Below are 22,035 nucleotides of genomic sequence, written 5' to 3'. Positions count from 1 at the left end.
TTTACTAGATTGCTTTTGTCCAACACTGCCTACGTGACTTTGGCTGAAGCCACAGTTGCCACCACAAAAACGTGGCAACGCCTTGGCACGCGTTATGAGGAGGACTCCGGCTTCCCATGTTGCTCACGGCGCTCGGTTCCAAGCTTCAACATCAAACACAAAAGCAAGGTGTCTCCTGGCAAATCAGGAAAGCTGCATTTGGAGAATGCGGGCATCGATCCCACTACCTCTCGCATGCTAAGCGAGCACTCTACCATTTGAGCTAATCCCCCTTTGCTTGAGGTTGTTGCTTGTGCTATGGCTGATCCCTGTCCTCTCCTGGGCTATGTGTAAACTATAGGCAGTTTTGCTAAATCCACAACTTGCTCTGGCCGCTAGACACCAGGAGAGCCACTCCCCCAAGACCTTGGACAACTGAGCCCCTTCTGAAGTATGGCCCCATGGGTTTCAATGATGTCATTGGGAGAAGGTGGTTTCAAAAAGCACTCACACCGCCTAATACATTCTCGACAAGAAACACCTTGTGCCTTGAGGCATTCCATGGGGCTGGAAATTGGGGGAGAGAGCTACTAACACCAAGAGCCCATAATTGCATTGGCCGGGAATCGAACCCGGGCCTCCCGCGTGGCAGGCGAGAATTCTACCACTGAACCACCAATGCTCCACGCCGGGCCAGGCGCCACCACCCTCGCTCAGCTGGCCTAGGAGAGTCCAGCTCTCGCCCACGCTTGACTTGGGATTCGCTTGTCGAAATCCATGAGGATGGTCAGCGACAAGAGCAGAGTGGCGCAGCGGAAGCGTGCTGGGCCCATAACCCAGAGGTCGATGGATCGAAACCATCCTCTGCTACGTTGCCTTTTCCTATGCCAATCGATATTTGCTTGCGGGCCCAAAGGCCTTTCTTTCGCACACAAAGAGAAGTTGAACCTGATTCAGGTGATTCAACGAGTCCAAAGCTCTCAGCGTAAGCATGGCACTGGCACCTTTCCCCCTAATGGAATATTGTCTCTTGGCCATGGAAGCCTGGTCGTGCTTTCTTTAATTGATTGCTTTTGTCCAATACTGCCTACGTGACTTTGGCTGAAGCCACAGATGCCACCACAAAAACGTGGCAATGCCTTGGCACATGTTATGAGGAGCACTCCGGCTTCCCATGTTGCTCACGGCGCTCGGTTCCAAGCTTCAACATCAAACACAAAAGCAAGGTGCCTCCCGTGAAACCAGGAAAGCTGCGTTTGGAGAATGCGGGCATCGATCCCGCTACCTCTCGCATGCAAAGCGAGCGCTCTGCCACTTGAGCTAATCCCCCTTTGCTCGAGTGTGTTGCTTGCGCTATGGCTGATCCCTGTCCTCTCCTGGGCTATGTGTAAAATATAGTCAGTTTTGCGAAATCCACAACCTGCTCTGGCCGCTAGACACCAGGAGAGCCACCCGCTTTCCTAGCGTAGAAGGTTTGCACCCCCCTTTTTTTTCCCTCCTACGACCTTTGACAACTGAGCCCCTTCAGAGGTATGGCCCCATGGGTTTCAATGATGTAATTGGGAGAAGGCTGGTTTCAAAAAGCACTCACACCGCCTAGTACATTCTCGACAAGAAACACCTTGTGCCTTGATGCACTCCACGGGGCTGGAAATTGGGGGAGAGCGCTGCAAACACAAAGAGCCCATAATTGCATTGGCCGGGAATCGAACCCGGGCCTCCCGCGTGGCAGGCGAGAATTCTACCACTGAACCACCAATGCTCCACGCCGGGCCACTTGCCACCACCCTCGCTCAGCTGGTCTAGGAGAGTCCAGCTCTCGCCCACGCTTGACTTGGGATTCGCTGGTCGAAAATCAATGGAAACGCCTAGTCGTCTACATTGTGACTTTGCCACATGGACCCACTCCCCGTGGGAATCACTGGCAAACTACATCCACATGTGGTTGTTGAGGTTGGTCAGCGACAAGAGCAGAGTGGCGCAGCGGAAGCGTGCTGGGCCCATAACCCAGAGGTCGATGGATCGAAACCATCCTCTGCTACGTTGCCTTTTTCTATGCCAATCGATATTTGCTTGCGTGCGGGCCCAAAGGCCTTTCTTTCGCACACAAAGAGAAGTTGAACCTGATTCAGGTGATTCAACGAGTCCAAAGCTCTCAGCGTAAGCATGGCACTGGCACCTTTTGCGCTAATGAAATATTGTCTCTTGGCCATGGAGGCCTGCTCGTGCTTTGTTTACTAGATTGCTTTTGTCCAACACTGCCTACGTGACTTTGGCTGAAGCCACAGTTGCCACCACAAAAACGTGGCAACGCCTTGGCACGCGTTATGAGGAGGACTCCGGCTTCCCATGTTGCTCACGGCGCTCGGTTCCAAGCTTCAACATCAAACACAAAAGCAAGGTGTCTCCTGGCAAATCAGGAAAGCTGCATTTGGAGAATGCGGGCATCGATCCCGCTACCTCTCGCATGCTAAGCGAGCGCTCTACCATTTGAGCTAATCCCCCTTTGCTTGAGGTTGTTGCTTGTGCTATGGCTGATCCCTGTCCTCTCCTGGGCTATGTGTAAACTATAGGCAGTTTTGCTAAATCCACAACTTGCTCTGGCCGCTAGACACCAGGAGAGCCACTCCCCCAAGACCTTGGACAACTGAGCCCCTTCTGAAGTATGGCCCCATGGGTTTCAATGATGTCATTGGGAGAAGGTGGTTTCAAAAAGCACTCACACCGCCTAATACATTCTCGACAAGAAACACCTTGTGCCTTGAGGCATTCCATGGGGCTGGAAATTGGGGGAGAGAGCTACAAACACCAAGAGCCCATAATTGCATTGGCCGGGAATCGAACCCGGGCCTCCCGCGTGGCAGGCGAGAATTCTACCACTGAACCACCAATGCTCCACGCCGGGCCAGGCGCCACCACCCTCGCTCAGCTGGCCTAGGAGAGTCCAGCTCTCGCCCACGCTTGACTTGGGATTCGCTTGTCGAAATCCATGAGGATGGCCAGTGACAAGAGCAGAGTGGCGCAGCGGAAGCGTGCTGGGCCCATAACCCAGAGGTCGATGGATCGAAACCATCCTCTGCTACGTTGCCTTTTCCTATGCCAATCGATATTTGCTTGCGGGCCCAAAGGCCTTTCTTTCGCACACAAAGAGAAGTTGAACCTGATTCAGGTGATTCAACGAGTCCAAAGCTCTCAGCGTAAGCATGGCACTGGCACCTTTCCCCCTAATGGAATATTGTCTCTTGGCCATGGAAGCCTGGTCGTGCTTTCTTTAATTGATTGCTTTTGTCCAATACTGCCTACGTGACTTTGGCTGAAGCCACAGATGCCACCACAAAAACGTGGCAATGCCTTGGCACATGTTATGAGGAGCACTCCGGCTTCCCATGTTGCTCACGGCGCTCGGTTCCAAGCTTCAACATCAAACACAAAAGCAAGGTGCCTCCCGTGAAACCAGGAAAGCTGCGTTTGGAGAATGCGGGCATCGATCCCGCTACCTCTCGCATGCAAAGCGAGCGCTCTGCCACTTGAGCTAATCCCCCTTTGCTCGAGTGTGTTGCTTGCGCTATGGCTGATCCCTGTCCTCTCCTGGGCTATGTGTAAAATATAGTCAGTTTTGCGAAATCCACAACCTGCTCTGGCCGCTAGACACCAGGAGAGCCACCCGCTTTCCTAGCGTAGAAGGTTTGCACCCCCCTTTTTTTTCCCTCCTACGACCTTTGACAACTGAGCCCCTTCAGAGGTATGGCCCCATGGGTTTCAATGATGTAATTGGGAGAAGGCTGGTTTCAAAAAGCACTCACACCGCCTAGTACATTCTCGACAAGAAACACCTTGTGCCTTGATGCACTCCACGGGGCTGGAAATTGGGGGAGAGCGCTGCAAACACAAAGAGCCCATAATTGCATTGGCCGGGAATCGAACCCGGGCCTCCCGCGTGGCAGGCGAGAATTCTACCACTGAACCACCAATGCTCCACGCCGGGCCACTTGCCACCACCCTCGCTCAGCTGGTCTAGGAGAGTCCAGCTCTCGCCCACGCTTGACTTGGGATTCGCTGGTCGAAAATCAATGGAAACGCCTAGTCGTCTACATTGTGACTTTGCCACATGGACCCACTCCCCGTGGGAATCGCTGGCAAACTACATCCACATGTGGTTGTTGAGGTTGGTCAGCGACAAGAGCAGAGTGGCGCAGCGGAAGCGTGCTGGGCCCATAACCCAGAGGTCGATGGATCGAAACCATCCTCTGCTACGTTGCCCTTTCCTATGCCAATCGATATTTGCTTGCGTGCGGGCCCAAAGGCCTTTCTTTCGCACACAAAGAGAAGTTGAACCTGATTCAGGTGATTCAACGAGTCCAAAGCTCTCAGCGTAAGCATGGCACTGGCACCTTTTGCGCTAATGAAATATTGTCTCTTGGCCATGGAGGCCTGCTCGTGCTTTGTTTACTAGATTGCTTTTGTCCAACACTGCCTACGTGACTTTGGCTGAAGCCACAGTTGCCACCACAAAAACGTGGCAACGCCTTGGCACGCGTTATGAGGAGGACTCCGGCTTCCCATGTTGCTCACGGCGCTCGGTTCCAAGCTTCAACATCAAACACAAAAGCAAGGTGTCTCCTGGCAAATCAGGAAAGCTGCATTTGGAGAATGCGGGCATCGATCCCGCTACCTCTCGCATGCTAAGCGAGCGCTCTACCATTTGAGCTAATCCCCCTTTGCTTGAGGTTGTTGCTTGTGCTATGGCTGATCCCTGTCCTCTCCTGGGCTATGTGTAAACTATAGGCAGTTTTGCTAAATCCACAACTTGCTCTGGCCGCTAGACACCAGGAGAGCCACTCCCCCAAGACCTTGGACAACTGAGCCCCTTCTGAAGTATGGCCCCATGGGTTTCAATGATGTCATTGGGAGAAGGTGGTTTCAAAAAGCACTCACACCGCCTAATACATTCTCGACAAGAAACACCTTGTGCCTTGAGGCATTCCATGGGGCTGGAAATTGGGGGAGAGAGCTACAAACACCAAGAGCCCATAATTGCATTGGCCGGGAATCGAACCCGGGCCTCCCGCGTGGCAGGCGAGAATTCTACCACTGAACCACCAATGCTCCACGCCGGGCCAGGCGCCACCACCCTCGCTCAGCTGGCCTAGGAGAGTCCAGCTCTCGCCCACGCTTGACTTGGGATTCGCTTGTCGAAATCCATGAGGATGGCCAGCGACAAGAGCAGAGTGGCGCAGCGGAAGCGTGCTGGGCCCATAACCCAGAGGTCGATGGATCGAAACCATCCTCTGCTACGTTGCCTTTTCCTATGCCAATCGATATTTGCTTGCGGGCCCAAAGGCCTTTCTTTCGCACACAAAGAGAAGTTGAACCTGATTCAGGTGATTCAACGAGTCCAAAGCTCTCAGCGTAAGCATGGCACTGGCACCTTTCCCCCTAATGGAATATTGTCTCTTGGCCATGGAAGCCTGGTCGTGCTTTCTTTAATTGATTGCTTTTGTCCAATACTGCCTACGTGACTTTGGCTGAAGCCACAGATGCCACCACAAAAACGTGGCAATGCCTTGGCACATGTTATGAGGAGCACTCCGGCTTCCCATGTTGCTCACGGCGCTCGGTTCCAAGCTTCAACATCAAACACAAAAGCAAGGTGCCTCCCGTGAAACCAGGAAAGCTGCGTTTGGAGAATGCGGGCATCGATCCCGCTACCTCTCGCATGCAAAGCGAGCGCTCTGCCACTTGAGCTAATCCCCCTTTGCTCGAGTGTGTTGCTTGCGCTATGGCTGATCCCTGTCCTCTCCTGGGCTATGTGTAAAATATAGTCAGTTTTGCGAAATCCACAACCTGCTCTGGCCGCTAGACACCAGGAGAGCCACCCGCTTTCCTAGCGTAGAAGGTTTGCACCCCCCTTTTTTTTCCCTCCTACGACCTTTGACAACTGAGCCCCTTCAGAGGTATGGCCCCATGGGTTTCAATGATGTAATTGGGAGAAGGCTGGTTTCAAAAAGCACTCACACCGCCTAGTACATTCTCGACAAGAAACACCTTGTGCCTTGATGCACTCCACGGGGCTGGAAATTGGGGGAGAGCGCTGCAAACACAAAGAGCCCATAATTGCATTGGCCGGGAATCGAACCCGGGCCTCCCGCGTGGCAGGCGAGAATTCTACCACTGAACCACCAATGCTCCACGCCGGGCCACTTGCCACCACCCTCGCTCAGCTGGTCTAGGAGAGTCCAGCTCTCGCCCACGCTTGACTTGGGATTCGCTGGTCGAAAATCAATGGAAACGCCTAGTCGTCTACATTGTGACTTTGCCACATGGACCCACTCCCCGTGGGAATCGCTGGCAAACTACATCCACATGTGGTTGTTGAGGTTGGTCAGCGACAAGAGCAGAGTGGCGCAGCGGAAGCGTGCTGGGCCCATAACCCAGAGGTCGATGGATCGAAACCATCCTCTGCTACGTTGCCCTTTCCTATGCCAATCGATATTTGCTTGCGTGCGGGCCCAAAGGCCTTTCTTTCGCACACAAAGAGAAGTTGAACCTGATTCAGGTGATTCAACGAGTCCAAAGCTCTCAGCGTAAGCATGGCACTGGCACCTTTTGCGCTAATGAAATATTGTCTCTTGGCCATGGAGGCCTGCTCGTGCTTTGTTTACTAGATTGCTTTTGTCCAACACTGCCTACGTGACTTTGGCTGAAGCCACAGTTGCCACCACAAAAACGTGGCAACGCCTTGGCACGCGTTATGAGGAGGACTCCGGCTTCCCATGTTGCTCACGGCGCTCGGTTCCAAGCTTCAACATCAAACACAAAAGCAAGGTGTCTCCTGGCAAATCAGGAAAGCTGCATTTGGAGAATGCGGGCATCGATCCCGCTACCTCTCGCATGCTAAGCGAGCGCTCTACCATTTGAGCTAATCCCCCTTTGCTTGAGGTTGTTGCTTGTGCTATGGCTGATCCCTGTCCTCTCCTGGGCTATGTGTAAACTATAGGCAGTTTTGCTAAATCCACAACTTGCTCTGGCCGCTAGACACCAGGAGAGCCACTCCCCCAAGACCTTGGACAACTGAGCCCCTTCTGAAGTATGGCCCCATGGGTTTCAATGATGTCATTGGGAGAAGGTGGTTTCAAAAAGCACTCACACCGCCTAATACATTCTCGACAAGAAACACCTTGTGCCTTGAGGCATTCCATGGGGCTGGAAATTGGGGGAGAGAGCTACAAACACCAAGAGCCCATAATTGCATTGGCCGGGAATCGAACCCGGGCCTCCCGCGTGGCAGGCGAGAATTCTACCACTGAACCACCAATGCTCCACGCCGGGCCAGGCGCCACCACCCTCGCTCAGCTGGCCTAGGAGAGTCCAGCTCTCGCCCACGCTTGACTTGGGATTCGCTTGTCGAAATCCATGAGGATGGCCAGCGACAAGAGCAGAGTGGCGCAGCGGAAGCGTGCTGGGCCCATAACCCAGAGGTCGATGGATCGAAACCATCCTCTGCTACGTTGCCTTTTCCTATGCCAATCGATATTTGCTTGCGGGCCCAAAGGCCTTTCTTTCGCACACAAAGAGAAGTTGAACCTGATTCAGGTGATTCAACGAGTCCAAAGCTCTCAGCGTAAGCATGGCACTGGCACCTTTCCCCCTAATGGAATATTGTCTCTTGGCCATGGAAGCCTGGTCGTGCTTTCTTTAATTGATTGCTTTTGTCCAATACTGCCTACGTGACTTTGGCTGAAGCCACAGATGCCACCACAAAAACGTGGCAATGCCTTGGCACATGTTATGAGGAGCACTCCGGCTTCCCATGTTGCTCACGGCGCTCGGTTCCAAGCTTCAACATCAAACACAAAAGCAAGGTGCCTCCCGTGAAACCAGGAAAGCTGCGTTTGGAGAATGCGGGCATCGATCCCGCTACCTCTCGCATGCAAAGCGAGCGCTCTGCCACTTGAGCTAATCCCCCTTTGCTCGAGTGTGTTGCTTGCGCTATGGCTGATCCCTGTCCTCTCCTGGGCTATGTGTAAAATATAGTCAGTTTTGCGAAATCCACAACCTGCTCTGGCCGCTAGACACCAGGAGAGCCACCCGCTTTCCTAGCGTAGAAGGTTTGCACCCCCCTTTTTTTTCCCTCCTACGACCTTTGACAACTGAGCCCCTTCAGAGGTATGGCCCCATGGGTTTCAATGATGTAATTGGGAGAAGGCTGGTTTCAAAAAGCACTCACACCGCCTAGTACATTCTCGACAAGAAACACCTTGTGCCTTGATGCACTCCACGGGGCTGGAAATTGGGGGAGAGCGCTGCAAACACAAAGAGCCCATAATTGCATTGGCCGGGAATCGAACCCGGGCCTCCCGCGTGGCAGGCGAGAATTCTACCACTGAACCACCAATGCTCCACGCCGGGCCACTTGCCACCACCCTCGCTCAGCTGGTCTAGGAGAGTCCAGCTCTCGCCCACGCTTGACTTGGGATTCGCTGGTCGAAAATCAATGGAAACGCCTAGTCGTCTACATTGTGACTTTGCCACATGGACCCACTCCCCGTGGGAATCGCTGGCAAACTACATCCACATGTGGTTGTTGAGGTTGGTCAGCGACAAGAGCAGAGTGGCGCAGCGGAAGCGTGCTGGGCCCATAACCCAGAGGTCGATGGATCGAAACCATCCTCTGCTACGTTGCCCTTTCCTATGCCAATCGATATTTGCTTGCGTGCGGGCCCAAAGGCCTTTCTTTCGCACACAAAGAGAAGTTGAACCTGATTCAGGTGATTCAACGAGTCCAAAGCTCTCAGCGTAAGCATGGCACTGGCACCTTTTGCGCTAATGAAATATTGTCTCTTGGCCATGGAGGCCTGCTCGTGCTTTGTTTACTAGATTGCTTTTGTCCAACACTGCCTACGTGACTTTGGCTGAAGCCACAGTTGCCACCACAAAAACGTGGCAACGCCTTGGCACGCGTTATGAGGAGGACTCCGGCTTCCCATGTTGCTCACGGCGCTCGGTTCCAAGCTTCAACATCAAACACAAAAGCAAGGTGTCTCCTGGCAAATCAGGAAAGCTGCATTTGGAGAATGCGGGCATCGATCCCGCTACCTCTCGCATGCTAAGCGAGCGCTCTACCATTTGAGCTAATCCCCCTTTGCTTGAGGTTGTTGCTTGTGCTATGGCTGATCCCTGTCCTCTCCTGGGCTATGTGTAAACTATAGGCAGTTTTGCTAAATCCACAACTTGCTCTGGCCGCTAGACACCAGGAGAGCCACTCCCCCAAGACCTTGGACAACTGAGCCCCTTCTGAAGTATGGCCCCATGGGTTTCAATGATGTCATTGGGAGAAGGTGGTTTCAAAAAGCACTCACACCGCCTAATACATTCTCGACAAGAAACACCTTGTGCCTTGAGGCATTCCATGGGGCTGGAAATTGGGGGAGAGAGCTACAAACACCAAGAGCCCATAATTGCATTGGCCGGGAATCGAACCCGGGCCTCCCGCGTGGCAGGCGAGAATTCTACCACTGAACCACCAATGCTCCACGCCGGGCCAGGCGCCACCACCCTCGCTCAGCTGGCCTAGGAGAGTCCAGCTCTCGCCCACGCTTGACTTGGGATTCGCTTGTCGAAATCCATGAGGATGGTCAGCGACAAGAGCAGAGTGGCGCAGCGGAAGCGTGCTGGGCCCATAACCCAGAGGTCGATGGATCGAAACCATCCTCTGCTACGTTGCCTTTTCCTATGCCAATCGATATTTGCTTGCGGGCCCAAAGGCCTTTCTTTCGCACACAAAGAGAAGTTGAACCTGATTCAGGTGATTCAACGAGTCCAAAGCTCTCAGCGTAAGCATGGCACTGGCACCTTTCCCCCTAATGGAATATTGTCTCTTGGCCATGGAAGCCTGGTCGTGCTTTCTTTAATTGATTGCTTTTGTCCAATACTGCCTACGTGACTTTGGCTGAAGCCACAGATGCCACCACAAAAACGTGGCAATGCCTTGGCACATGTTATGAGGAGCACTCCGGCTTCCCATGTTGCTCACGGCGCTCGGTTCCAAGCTTCAACATCAAACACAAAAGCAAGGTGCCTCCCGTGAAACCAGGAAAGCTGCGTTTGGAGAATGCGGGCATCGATCCCGCTACCTCTCGCATGCAAAGCGAGCGCTCTGCCACTTGAGCTAATCCCCCTTTGCTCGAGTGTGTTGCTTGCGCTATGGCTGATCCCTGTCCTCTCCTGGGCTATGTGTAAAATATAGTCAGTTTTGCGAAATCCACAACCTGCTCTGGCCGCTAGACACCAGGAGAGCCACCCGCTTTCCTAGCGTAGAAGGTTTGCACCCCCCTTTTTTTTCCCTCCTACGACCTTTGACAACTGAGCCCCTTCAGAGGTATGGCCCCATGGGTTTCAATGATGTAATTGGGAGAAGGCTGGTTTCAAAAAGCACTCACACCGCCTAGTACATTCTCGACAAGAAACACCTTGTGCCTTGATGCACTCCACGGGGCTGGAAATTGGGGGAGAGCGCTGCAAACACAAAGAGCCCATAATTGCATTGGCCGGGAATCGAACCCGGGCCTCCCGCGTGGCAGGCGAGAATTCTACCACTGAACCACCAATGCTCCACGCCGGGCCACTTGCCACCACCCTCGCTCAGCTGGTCTAGGAGAGTCCAGCTCTCGCCCACGCTTGACTTGGGATTCGCTGGTCGAAAATCAATGGAAACGCCTAGTCGTCTACATTGTGACTTTGCCACATGGACCCACTCCCCGTGGGAATCGCTGGCAAACTACATCCACATGTGGTTGTTGAGGTTGGTCAGCGACAAGAGCAGAGTGGCGCAGCGGAAGCGTGCTGGGCCCATAACCCAGAGGTCGATGGATCGAAACCATCCTCTGCTACGTTGCCTTTTTCTATGCCAATCGATATTTGCTTGCGTGCGGGCCCAAAGGCCTTTCTTTCGCACACAAAGAGAAGTTGAACCTGATTCAGGTGATTCAACGAGTCCAAAGCTCTCAGCGTAAGCATGGCACTGGCACCTTTTGCGCTAATGAAATATTGTCTCTTGGCCATGGAGGCCTGCTCGTGCTTTGTTTACTAGATTGCTTTTGTCCAACACTGCCTACGTGACTTTGGCTGAAGCCACAGTTGCCACCACAAAAACGTGGCAACGCCTTGGCACGCGTTATGAGGAGGACTCCGGCTTCCCATGTTGCTCACGGCGCTCGGTTCCAAGCTTCAACATCAAACACAAAAGCAAGGTGTCTCCTGGCAAATCAGGAAAGCTGCATTTGGAGAATGCGGGCATCGATCCCGCTACCTCTCGCATGCTAAGCGAGCGCTCTACCATTTGAGCTAATCCCCCTTTGCTTGAGGTTGTTGCTTGTGCTATGGCTGATCCCTGTCCTCTCCTGGGCTATGTGTAAACTATAGGCAGTTTTGCTAAATCCACAACTTGCTCTGGCCGCTAGACACCAGGAGAGCCACTCCCCCAAGACCTTGGACAACTGAGCCCCTTCTGAAGTATGGCCCCATGGGTTTCAATGATGTCATTGGGAGAAGGTGGTTTCAAAAAGCACTCACACCGCCTAATACATTCTCGACAAGAAACACATTGTGCCTTGAGGCATTCCATGGGGCTGGAAATTGGGGGAGAGAGCTACAAACACCAAGAGCCCATAATTGCATTGGCCGGGAATCGAACCCGGGCCTCCCGCGTGGCAGGCGAGAATTCTACCACTGAACCACCAATGCTCCACGCCGGGCCAGGCGCCACCACCCTCGCTCAGCTGGCCTAGGAGAGTCCAGCTCTCGCCCACGCTTGACTTGGGATTCGCTTGTCGAAATCCATGAGGATGGCCAGCGACAAGAGCAGAGTGGCGCAGCGGAAGTGTGCTGGGCCCATAACCCAGAGGTCGATGGATCGAAACCATCCTCTGCTACGTTGCCTTTTCCTATGCCAATCGATATTTGCTTGCGGGCCCAAAGGCCTTTCTTTCGCACACAAAGAGAAGTTGAACCTGATTCAGGTGATTCAACGAGTCCAAAGCTCTCAGCGTAAGCATGGCACTGGCACCTTTCCCCCTAATGGAATATTGTCTCTTGGCCATGGAAGCCTGGTCGTGCTTTCTTTAATTGATTGCTTTTGTCCAATACTGCCTACGTGACTTTGGCTGAAGCCACAGATGCCACCACAAAAACGTGGCAATGCCTTGGCACATGTTATGAGGAGCACTCCGGCTTCCCATGTTGCTCACGGCGCTCGGTTCCAAGCTTCAACATCAAACACAAAAGCAAGGTGCCTCCCGTGAAACCAGGAAAGCTGCGTTTGGAGAATGCGGGCATCGATCCCGCTACCTCTCGCATGCAAAGCGAGCGCTCTGCCACTTGAGCTAATCCCCCTTTGCTCGAGTGTGTTGCTTGCGCTATGGCTGATCCCTGTCCTCTCCTGGGCTATGTGTAAAATATAGTCAGTTTTGCGAAATCCACAACCTGCTCTGGCCGCTAGACACCAGGAGAGCCACCCGCTTTCCTAGCGTAGAAGGTTTGCACCCCCCTTTTTTTTCCCTCCTACGACCTTTGACAACTGAGCCCCTTCAGAGGTATGGCCCCATGGGTTTCAATGATGTAATTGGGAGAAGGCTGGTTTCAAAAAGCACTCACACCGCCTAGTACATTCTCGACAAGAAACACCTTGTGCCTTGATGCACTCCACGGGGCTGGAAATTGGGGGAGAGCGCTGCAAACACAAAGAGCCCATAATTGCATTGGCCGGGAATCGAACCCGGGCCTCCCGCGTGGCAGGCGAGAATTCTACCACTGAACCACCAATGCTCCACGCCGGGCCACTTGCCACCACCCTCGCTCAGCTGGTCTAGGAGAGTCCAGCTCTCGCCCACGCTTGACTTGGGATTCGCTGGTCGAAAATCAATGGAAACGCCTAGTCGTCTACATTGTGACTTTGCCACATGGACCCACTCCCCGTGGGAATCGCTGGCAAACTACATCCACATGTGGTTGTTGAGGTTGGTCAGCGACAAGAGCAGAGTGGCGCAGCGGAAGCGTGCTGGGCCCATAACCCAGAGGTCGATGGATCGAAACCATCCTCTGCTACGTTGCCCTTTCCTATGCCAATCGATATTTGCTTGCGTGCGGGCCCAAAGGCCTTTCTTTCGCACACAAAGAGAAGTTGAACCTGATTCAGGTGATTCAACGAGTCCAAAGCTCTCAGCGTAAGCATGGCACTGGCACCTTTTGCGCTAATGAAATATTGTCTCTTGGCCATGGAGGCCTGCTCGTGCTTTGTTTACTAGATTGCTTTTGTCCAACACTGCCTACGTGACTTTGGCTGAAGCCACAGTTGCCACCACAAAAACGTGGCAACGCCTTGGCACGCGTTATGAGGAGGACTCCGGCTTCCCATGTTGCTCACGGCGCTCGGTTCCAAGCTTCAACATCAAACACAAAGTGTCTCCTGGCAAATCAGGAAAGCTGCATTTGGAGAATGCGGGCATCGATCCCGCTACCTCTCGCATGCTAAGCGAGCGCTCTACCATTTGAGCTAATCCCCCTTTGCTTGAGGTTGTTGCTTGTGCTATGGCTGATCCCTGTCCTCTCCTGGGCTATGTGTAAACTATAGGCAGTTTTGCTAAATCCACAACTTGCTCTGGCCGCTAGACACCAGGAGAGCCACTCCCCCAAGACCTTGGACAACTGAGCCCCTTCTGAAGTATGGCCCCATGGGTTTCAATGATGTCATTGGGAGAAGGTGGTTTCAAAAAGCACTCACACCGCCTAATACATTCTCGACAAGAAACACCTTGTGCCTTGAGGCATTCCATGGGGCTGGAAATTGGGGGAGAGAGCTACAAACACCAAGAGCCCATAATTGCATTGGCCGGGAATCGAACCCGGGCCTCCCGCGTGGCAGGCGAGAATTCTACCACTGAACCACCAATGCTCCACGCCGGGCCAGGCGCCACCACCCTCGCTCAGCTGGCCTAGGAGAGTCCAGCTCTCGCCCACGCTTGACTTGGGATTCGCTTGTCGAAATCCATGAGGATGGTCAGCGACAAGAGCAGAGTGGCGCAGCGGAAGCGTGCTGGGCCCATAACCCAGAGGTCGATGGATCGAAACCATCCTCTGCTACGTTGCCTTTTCCTATGCCAATCGATATTTGCTTGCGGGCCCAAAGGCCTTTCTTTCGCACACAAAGAGAAGTTGAACCTGATTCAGGTGATTCAACGAGTCCAAAGCTCTCAGCGTAAGCATGGCACTGGCACCTTTCCCCCTAATGGAATATTGTCTCTTGGCCATGGAAGCCTGGTCGTGCTTTCTTTAATTGATTGCTTTTGTCCAATACTGCCTACGTGACTTTGGCTGAAGCCACAGATGCCACCACAAAAACGTGGCAATGCCTTGGCACATGTTATGAGGAGCACTCCGGCTTCCCATGTTGCTCACGGCGCTCGGTTCCAAGCTTCAACATCAAACACAAAAGCAAGGTGCCTCCCGTGAAACCAGGAAAGCTGCGTTTGGAGAATGCGGGCATCGATCCCGCTACCTCTCGCATGCAAAGCGAGCGCTCTGCCACTTGAGCTAATCCCCCTTTGCTCGAGTGTGTTGCTTGCGCTATGGCTGATCCCTGTCCTCTCCTGGGCTATGTGTAAAATATAGTCAGTTTTGCGAAATCCACAACCTGCTCTGGCCGCTAGACACCAGGAGAGCCACCCGCTTTCCTAGCGTAGAAGGTTTGCACCCCCCTTTTTTTTCCCTCCTACGACCTTTGACAACTGAGCCCCTTCAGAGGTATGGCCCCATGGGTTTCAATGATGTAATTGGGAGAAGGCTGGTTTCAAAAAGCACTCACACCGCCTAGTACATTCTCGACAAGAAACACCTTGTGCCTTGATGCACTCCACGGGGCTGGAAATTGGGGGAGAGCGCTGCAAACACAAAGAGCCCATAATTGCATTGGCCGGGAATCGAACCCGGGCCTCCCGCGTGGCAGGCGAGAATTCTACCACTGAACCACCAATGCTCCACGCCGGGCCACTTGCCACCACCCTCGCTCAGCTGGTCTAGGAGAGTCCAGCTCTCGCCCACGCTTGACTTGGGATTCGCTGGTCGAAAATCAATGGAAACGCCTAGTCGTCTACATTGTGACTTTGCCACATGGACCCACTCCCCGTGGGAATCGCTGGCAAACTACATCCACATGTGGTTGTTGAGGTTGGTCAGCGACAAGAGCAGAGTGGCGCAGCGGAAGCGTGCTGGGCCCATAACCCAGAGGTCGATGGATCGAAACCATCCTCTGCTACGTTGCCCTTTCCTATGCCAATCGATATTTGCTTGCGTGCGGGCCCAAAGGCCTTTCTTTCGCACACAAAGAGAAGTTGAACCTGATTCAGGTGATTCAACGAGTCCAAAGCTCTCAGCGTAAGCATGGCACTGGCACCTTTTGCGCTAATGAAATATTGTCTCTTGGCCATGGAGGCCTGCTCGTGCTTTGTTTACTAGATTGCTTTTGTCCAACACTGCCTACGTGACTTTGGCTGAAGCCACAGTTGCCACCACAAAAACGTGGCAACGCCTTGGCACGCGTTATGAGGAGGACTCCGGCTTCCCATGTTGCTCACGGCGCTCGGTTCCAAGCTTCAACATCAAACACAAAAGCAAGGTGTCTCCTGGCAAATCAGGAAAGCTGCATTTGGAGAATGCGGGCATCGATCCCGCTACCTCTCGCATGCTAAGCGAGCGCTCTACCATTTGAGCTAATCCCCCTTTGCTTGAGGTTGTTGCTTGTGCTATGGCTGATCCCTGTCCTCTCCTGGGCTATGTGTAAACTATAGGCAGTTTTGCTAAATCCACAACTTGCTCTGGCCGCTAGACACCAGGAGAGCCACTCCCCCAAGACCTTGAACAACTGAGCCCCTTCTGAAGTATGGCCCCATGGGTTTCAATGATGTCATTGGGAGAAGGTGGTTTCAAAAAGCACTCACACCGCCTAATACATTCTCGACAAGAAACACCTTGTGCCTTGAGGCATTCCATGGGGCTGGAAATTGGGGGAGAGAGCTACAAACACCAAGAGCCCATAATTGCATTGGCCGGGAATCGAACCCGGGCCTCCCGCGTGGCAGGCGAGAATTCTACCACTGAACCACCAATGCTCCACGCCGGGCCAGGCGCCACCACCCTCGCTCAGCTGGCCTAGGAGAGTCCAGCTCTCGCCCACGCTTGACTTGGGATTCGCTTGTCGAAATCCATGAGGATGGTCAGCGACAAGAGCAGAGTGGCGCAGCGGAAGCGTGCTGGGCCCATAACCCAGAGGTCGATGGATCGAAACCATCCTCTGCTACGTTGCCTTTTCCTATGCCAATCGATATTTGCTTGCGGGCCCAAAGGCCTTTCTTTCGCACACAAAGAGAAGTTGAACCTGATTCAGGTGATTCAACGAGTCCAAAGCTCTCAGCGTAAGCATGGCACTGGCACCTTTCCCCCTAATGGAATATTGTCTCTTGGCCATGGAAGCCTGGTCGTGCTTTCTTTAATTGATTGCTTTTGTCCAATACTGCCTACGTGACTTTGGCTGAAGCCACAGATGCCACCACAAAAACGTGGCAATGCCTTGGCACATGTTATGAGGAGCACTCCGGCTTCCCATGTTGCTCACGGCGCTCGGTTCCAAGCTTCAACATCAAACACAAAAGCAAGGTGCCTACCGTGAAACCAGGAAAGCTGCGTTTGGAGAATGCGGGCATCGATCCCGCTACCTCTCGCATGCAAAGCGAGCGCTCTGCCACTTGAGCTAATCCCCCTTTGCTCGAGTGTGTTGCTTGCGCTATGGCTGATCCCTGTCCTCTCCTGGGCTATGTGTAAAATATAGTCAGTTTTGCGAAATCCACAACCTGCTCTGGCCGCTAGACACCAGGAGAGCCACCCGCTTTCCTAGCGTAGAAGGTTTGCACCCCCCTTTTTTTTCCCTCCTACGACCTTTGACAACTGAGCCCCTTCAGAGGTATGGCCCCATGGGTTTCAATGATGTAATTGGGAGAAGGCTGGTTTCAAAAAGCACTCACACCGCCTAGTACATTCTCGACAAGAAACACCTTGTGCCTTGATGCACTCCACGGGGCTGGAAATTGGGGGAGAGCGCTGCAAACACAAAGAGCCCATAATTGCATTAGCCGGGAATCGAACCCGGGCCTCCCGCGTGGCAGGCGAGAATTCTACCACTGAACCACCAATGCTCCACGCCGGGCCACTTGCCACCACCCTCGCTCAGCTGGTCTAGGAGAGTCCAGCTCTCGCCCACGCTTGACTTGGGATTCGCTGGTCGAAAATCAATGGAAACGCCTAGTCGTCTACATTGTGACTTTGCCACATGGACCCACTCCCCGTGGGAATCGCTGGCAAACTACATCCACATGTGGTTGTTGAGGTTGGTCAGCGACAAGAGCAGAGTGGCGCAGCGGAAGCGTGCTGGGCCCATAACCCAGAGGTCGATGGATCGAAACCATCCTCTGCTACGTTGCCTTTTTCTATGCCAATCGATATTTGCTTGCGTGCGGGCCCAAAGGCCTTTCTTTCGCACACAAAGAGAAGTTGAACCTGATTCAGGTGATTCAACGAGTCCAAAGCTCTCAGCGTAAGCATGGCACTGGCACCTTTTGCGCTAATGAAATATTGTCTCTTGGCCATGGAGGCCTGCTCGTGCTTTGTTTACTAGATTGCTTTTGTCCAACACTGCCTACGTGACTTTGGCTGAAGCCACAGTTGCCACCACAAAAACGTGGCAACGCCTTGGCACGCGTTATGAGGAGGACTCCGGCTTCCCATGTTGCTCACGGCGCTCGGTTCCAAGCTTCAACATCAAACACAAAAGCAAGGTGTCTCCTGGCAAATCAGGAAAGCTGCATTTGGAGAATGCGGGCATCGATCCCGCTACCTCTCGCATGCTAAGCGAGCGCTCTACCATTTGAGCTAATCCCCCTTTGCTTGAGGTTGTTGCTTGTGCTATGGCTGATCCCTGTCCTCTCCTGGGCTATGTGTAAACTATAGGCAGTTTTGCTAAATCCACAACTTGCTCTGGCCGCTAGACACCAGGAGAGCCACTCCCCCAAGACCTTGGACAACTGAGCCCCTTCTGAAGTATGGCCCCATGGGTTTCAATGATGTCATTGGGAGAAGGTGGTTTCAAAAAGCACTCACACCGCCTAATACATTCTCGACAAGAAACACCTTGTGCCTTGAGGCATTCCATGGGGCTGGAAATTGGGGGAGAGAGCTACAAACACCAAGAGCCCATAATTGCATTGGCCGGGAATCGAACCCGGGCCTCCCGCGTGGCAGGCGAGAATTCTACCACTGAACCACCAATGCTCCACGCCGGGCCAGGCGCCACCACCCTCGCTCAGCTGGCCTAGGAGAGTCCAGCTCTCGCCCACGCTTGACTTGGGATTCGCTTGTCGAAATCCATGAGGATGGCCAGCGACAAGAGCAGAGTGGCGCAGCGGAAGCGTGCTGGGCCCATAACCCAGAGGTCGATGGATCGAAACCATCCTCTGCTACGTTGCCTTTTCCTATGCCAATCGATATTTGCTTGCGGGCCCAAAGGCCTTTCTTTCGCACACAAAGAGAAGTTGAACCTGATTCAGGTGATTCAACGAGTCCAAAGCTCTCAGCGTAAGCATGGCACTGGCACCTTTCCCCCTAATGGAATATTGTCTCTTGGCCATGGAAGCCTGGTCGTGCTTTCTTTAATTGATTGCTTTTGTCCAATACTGCCTACGTGACTTTGGCTGAAGCCACAGATGCCACCACAAAAACGTGGCAATGCCTTGGCACATGTTATGAGGAGCACTCCGGCTTCCCATGTTGCTCACGGCGCTCGGTTCCAAGCTTCAACATCAAACACAAAAGCAAGGTGCCTCCCGTGAAACCAGGAAAGCTGCGTTTGGAGAATGCGGGCATCGATCCCGCTACCTCTCGCATGCAAAGCGAGCGCTCTGCCACTTGAGCTAATCCCCCTTTGCTCGAGTGTGTTGCTTGCGCTATGGCTGATCCCTGTCCTCTCCTGGGCTATGTGTAAAATATAGTCAGTTTTGCGAAATCCACAACCTGCTCTGGCCGCTAGACACCAGGAGAGCCACCCGCTTTCCTAGCGTAGAAGGTTTGCACCCCCCTTTTTTTTCCCTCCTACGACCTTTGACAACTGAGCCCCTTCAGAGGTATGGCCCCATGGGTTTCAATGATGTAATTGGGAGAAGGCTGGTTTCAAAAAGCACTCACACCGCCTAGTACATTCTCGACAAGAAACACCTTGTGCCTTGATGCACTCCACGGGGCTGGAAATTGGGGGAGAGCGCTGCAAACACAAAGAGCCCATAATTGCATTGGCCGGGAATCGAACCCGGGCCTCCCGCGTGGCAGGCGAGAATTCTACCACTGAACCACCAATGCTCCACGCCGGGCCACTTGCCACCACCCTCGCTCAGCTGGTCTAGGAGAGTCCAGCTCTCGCCCACGCTTGACTTGGGATTCGCTGGTCGAAAATCAATGGAAACGCCTAGTCGTCTACATTGTGACTTTGCCACATGGACCCACTCCCCGTGGGAATCGCTGGCAAACTACATCCACATGTGGTTGTTGAGGTTGGTCAGCGACAAGAGCAGAGTGGCGCAGCGGAAGCGTGCTGGGCCCATAACCCAGAGGTCGATGGATCGAAACCATCCTCTGCTACGTTGCCCTTTCCTATGCCAATCGATATTTGCTTGCGTGCGGGCCCAAAGGCCTTTCTTTCGCACACAAAGAGAAGTTGAACCTGATTCAGGTGATTCAACGAGTCCAAAGCTCTCAGCGTAAGCATGGCACTGGCACCTTTTGCGCTAATGAAATATTGTCTCTTGGCCATGGAGGCCTGCTCGTGCTTTGTTTACTAGATTGCTTTTGTCCAACACTGCCTACGTGACTTTGGCTGAAGCCACAGTTGCCACCACAAAAACGTGGCAACGCCTTGGCACGCGTTATGAGGAGGACTCCGGCTTCCCATGTTGCTCACGGCGCTCGGTTCCAAGCTTCAACATCAAACACAAAAGCAAGGTGTCTCCTGGCAAATCAGGAAAGCTGCATTTGGAGAATGCGGGCATCGATCCCGCTACCTCTCGCATGCTAAGCAAGCGCTCTACCATTTGAGCTAATCCCCCTTTGCTTGAGGTTGTTGCTTGTGCTATGGCTGATCCCTGTCCTCTCCTGGGCTATGTGTAAACTATAGGCAGTTTTGCTAAATCCACAACTTGCTCTGGCCGCTAGACACCAGGAGAGCCACTCCCCCAAGACCTTGGACAACTGAGCCCCTTCTGAAGTATGGCCCCATGGGTTTCAATGATGTCATTGGGAGAAGGTGGTTTCAAAAAGCACTCACACCGCCTAATACATTCTCGACAAGAAACACCTTGTGCCTTGAGGCATTCCATGGGGCTGGAAATTGGGGGAGAGAGCTACAAACCCCAAGAGCCCATAATTGCATTGGCCGGGAATCGAACCCAGGCCTCCCGCGTGGCAGGCGAGAATTCTACCACTGAACCACCAATGCTCCACGCCGGGCCAGGCCACTCCACTCCACTCCACCACCCTCGCTCAGCTGGCCTAGGAGAGTCCAGCTCTCGCCCACGCTTGACTTGGGATTCGCTTGTCGAAATCCATGAGGATGGTCAGCGACAAGAGCAGAGTGGCGCAGCGGAAGCGTGCTGGGCCCATAACCCAGAGGTCGATGGATCGAAACCATCCTCTGCTACGTTGCCTTTTCCTATGCCAATCGATATTTGCTTGCGGGCCCAAAGGCCTTTCTTTCGCACACAAAGAGAAGTTGAACCTGATTCAGGTGATTCAACGAGTCCAAAGCTCTCAGCGTAAGCATGGCACTGGCACCTTTCCCCCTAATGGAATATTGTCTCTTGGCCATGGAAGCCTGGTCGTGCTTTCTTTAATTGATTGCTTTTGTCCAATACTGCCTACGTGACTTTGGCTGAAGCCACAGATGCCACCACAAAAACGTGGCAATGCCTTGGCACATGTTATGAGGAGCACTCCGGCTTCCCATGTTGCTCACGGCGCTCGGTTCCAAGCTTCAACATCAAACACAAAAGCAAGGTGCCTCCCGTGAAACCAGGAAAGCTGCGTTTGGAGAATGCGGGCATCGATCCCGCTACCTCTCGCATGCAAAGCGAGCGCTCTGCCACTTGAGCTAATCCCCCTTTGCTCGAGTGTGTTGCTTGCGCTATGGCTGATCCCTGTCCTCTCCTGGGCTATGTGTAAAATATAGTCAGTTTTGCGAAATCCACAACCTGCTCTGGCCGCTAGACACCAGGAGAGCCACCCGCTTTCCTAGCGTAGAAGGTTTGCACCCCCCTTTTTTTTCCCTCCTACGACCTTTGACAACTGAGCCCCTTCAGAGGTATGGCCCCATGGGTTTCAATGATGTAATTGGGAGAAGGCTGGTTTCAAAAAGCACTCACACCGCCTAGTACATTCTCGACAAGAAACACCTTGTGCCTTGATGCACTCCACGGGGCTGGAAATTGGGGGAGAGCGCTGCAAACACAAAGAGCCCATAATTGCATTGGCCGGGAATCGAACCCGGGCCTCCCGCGTGGCAGGCGAGAATTCTACCACTGAACCACCAATGCTCCACGCCGGGCCACTTGCCACCACCCTCGCTCAGCTGGTCTAGGAGAGTCCAGCTCTCGCCCACGCTTGACTTGGGATTCGCTGGTCGAAAATCAATGGAAACGCCTAGTCGTCTACATTGTGACTTTGCCACATGGACCCACTCCCCGTGGGAATCGCTGGCAAACTACATCCACATGTGGTTGTTGAGGTTGGTCAGCGACAAGAGCAGAGTGGCGCAGCGGAAGCGTGCTGGGCCCATAACCCAGAGGTCGATGGATCGAAACCATCCTCTGCTACGTTGCCTTTTCCTATGCCAATCGATATTTGCTTGCGTGCGGGCCCAAAGGCCTTTCTTTCGCACACAAAGAGAAGTTGAACCTGATTCAGGTGATTCAA

At 53.3% G+C, this 22,035-nt stretch overlaps 8 non-coding genes across 8 annotated transcripts; all 8 read right to left on the bottom strand.

The window, feature by feature from the left end:
- Positions 1-2,411: 2,411 nt before the first annotated feature.
- On the bottom strand, positions 2,412-2,484 carry TRNAA-AGC (transfer RNA alanine (anticodon AGC)). Its single transcript has one exon. It is a non-coding gene; the product is annotated as a tRNA-Ala (tRNA).
- A 2,139-nt stretch (positions 2,485-4,623) lies between these two features.
- TRNAA-AGC (transfer RNA alanine (anticodon AGC)) lies at positions 4,624-4,696 on the bottom strand. Its single transcript has one exon. It is a non-coding gene; the product is annotated as a tRNA-Ala (tRNA).
- A 2,139-nt stretch (positions 4,697-6,835) lies between these two features.
- Positions 6,836-6,908, bottom strand: TRNAA-AGC (transfer RNA alanine (anticodon AGC)). Its single transcript has one exon. It is a non-coding gene; the product is annotated as a tRNA-Ala (tRNA).
- Positions 6,909-9,047: 2,139 nt separating this feature from the next.
- TRNAA-AGC (transfer RNA alanine (anticodon AGC)) lies at positions 9,048-9,120 on the bottom strand. The gene has a single exon. It is a non-coding gene; the product is annotated as a tRNA-Ala (tRNA).
- Positions 9,121-11,259: 2,139 nt separating this feature from the next.
- On the bottom strand, positions 11,260-11,332 carry TRNAA-AGC (transfer RNA alanine (anticodon AGC)). The gene has a single exon. It is a non-coding gene; the product is annotated as a tRNA-Ala (tRNA).
- Positions 11,333-13,465: 2,133 nt separating this feature from the next.
- Positions 13,466-13,538, bottom strand: TRNAA-AGC (transfer RNA alanine (anticodon AGC)). Its single transcript has one exon. It is a non-coding gene; the product is annotated as a tRNA-Ala (tRNA).
- A 2,139-nt stretch (positions 13,539-15,677) lies between these two features.
- TRNAA-AGC (transfer RNA alanine (anticodon AGC)) lies at positions 15,678-15,750 on the bottom strand. Its single transcript has one exon. It is a non-coding gene; the product is annotated as a tRNA-Ala (tRNA).
- A 2,139-nt stretch (positions 15,751-17,889) lies between these two features.
- TRNAA-AGC (transfer RNA alanine (anticodon AGC)) lies at positions 17,890-17,962 on the bottom strand. The gene has a single exon. It is a non-coding gene; the product is annotated as a tRNA-Ala (tRNA).
- Positions 17,963-22,035: the final 4,073 nt, after the last annotated feature.

Source organism: Lithobates pipiens, unplaced genomic scaffold (genome assembly GCF_037356315.1).
Source record: "Lithobates pipiens isolate NorthernLeopardFrog02 unplaced genomic scaffold, aLitPip1_a1.2 Scaffold_18, whole genome shotgun sequence".
NCBI classification, from domain to species: domain Eukaryota; kingdom Metazoa; phylum Chordata; class Amphibia; order Anura; family Ranidae; genus Lithobates; species Lithobates pipiens.
Note: the sequence above shows the minus strand (reverse complement) of the source record. Positions and strands in the feature narration are given on the sequence as shown.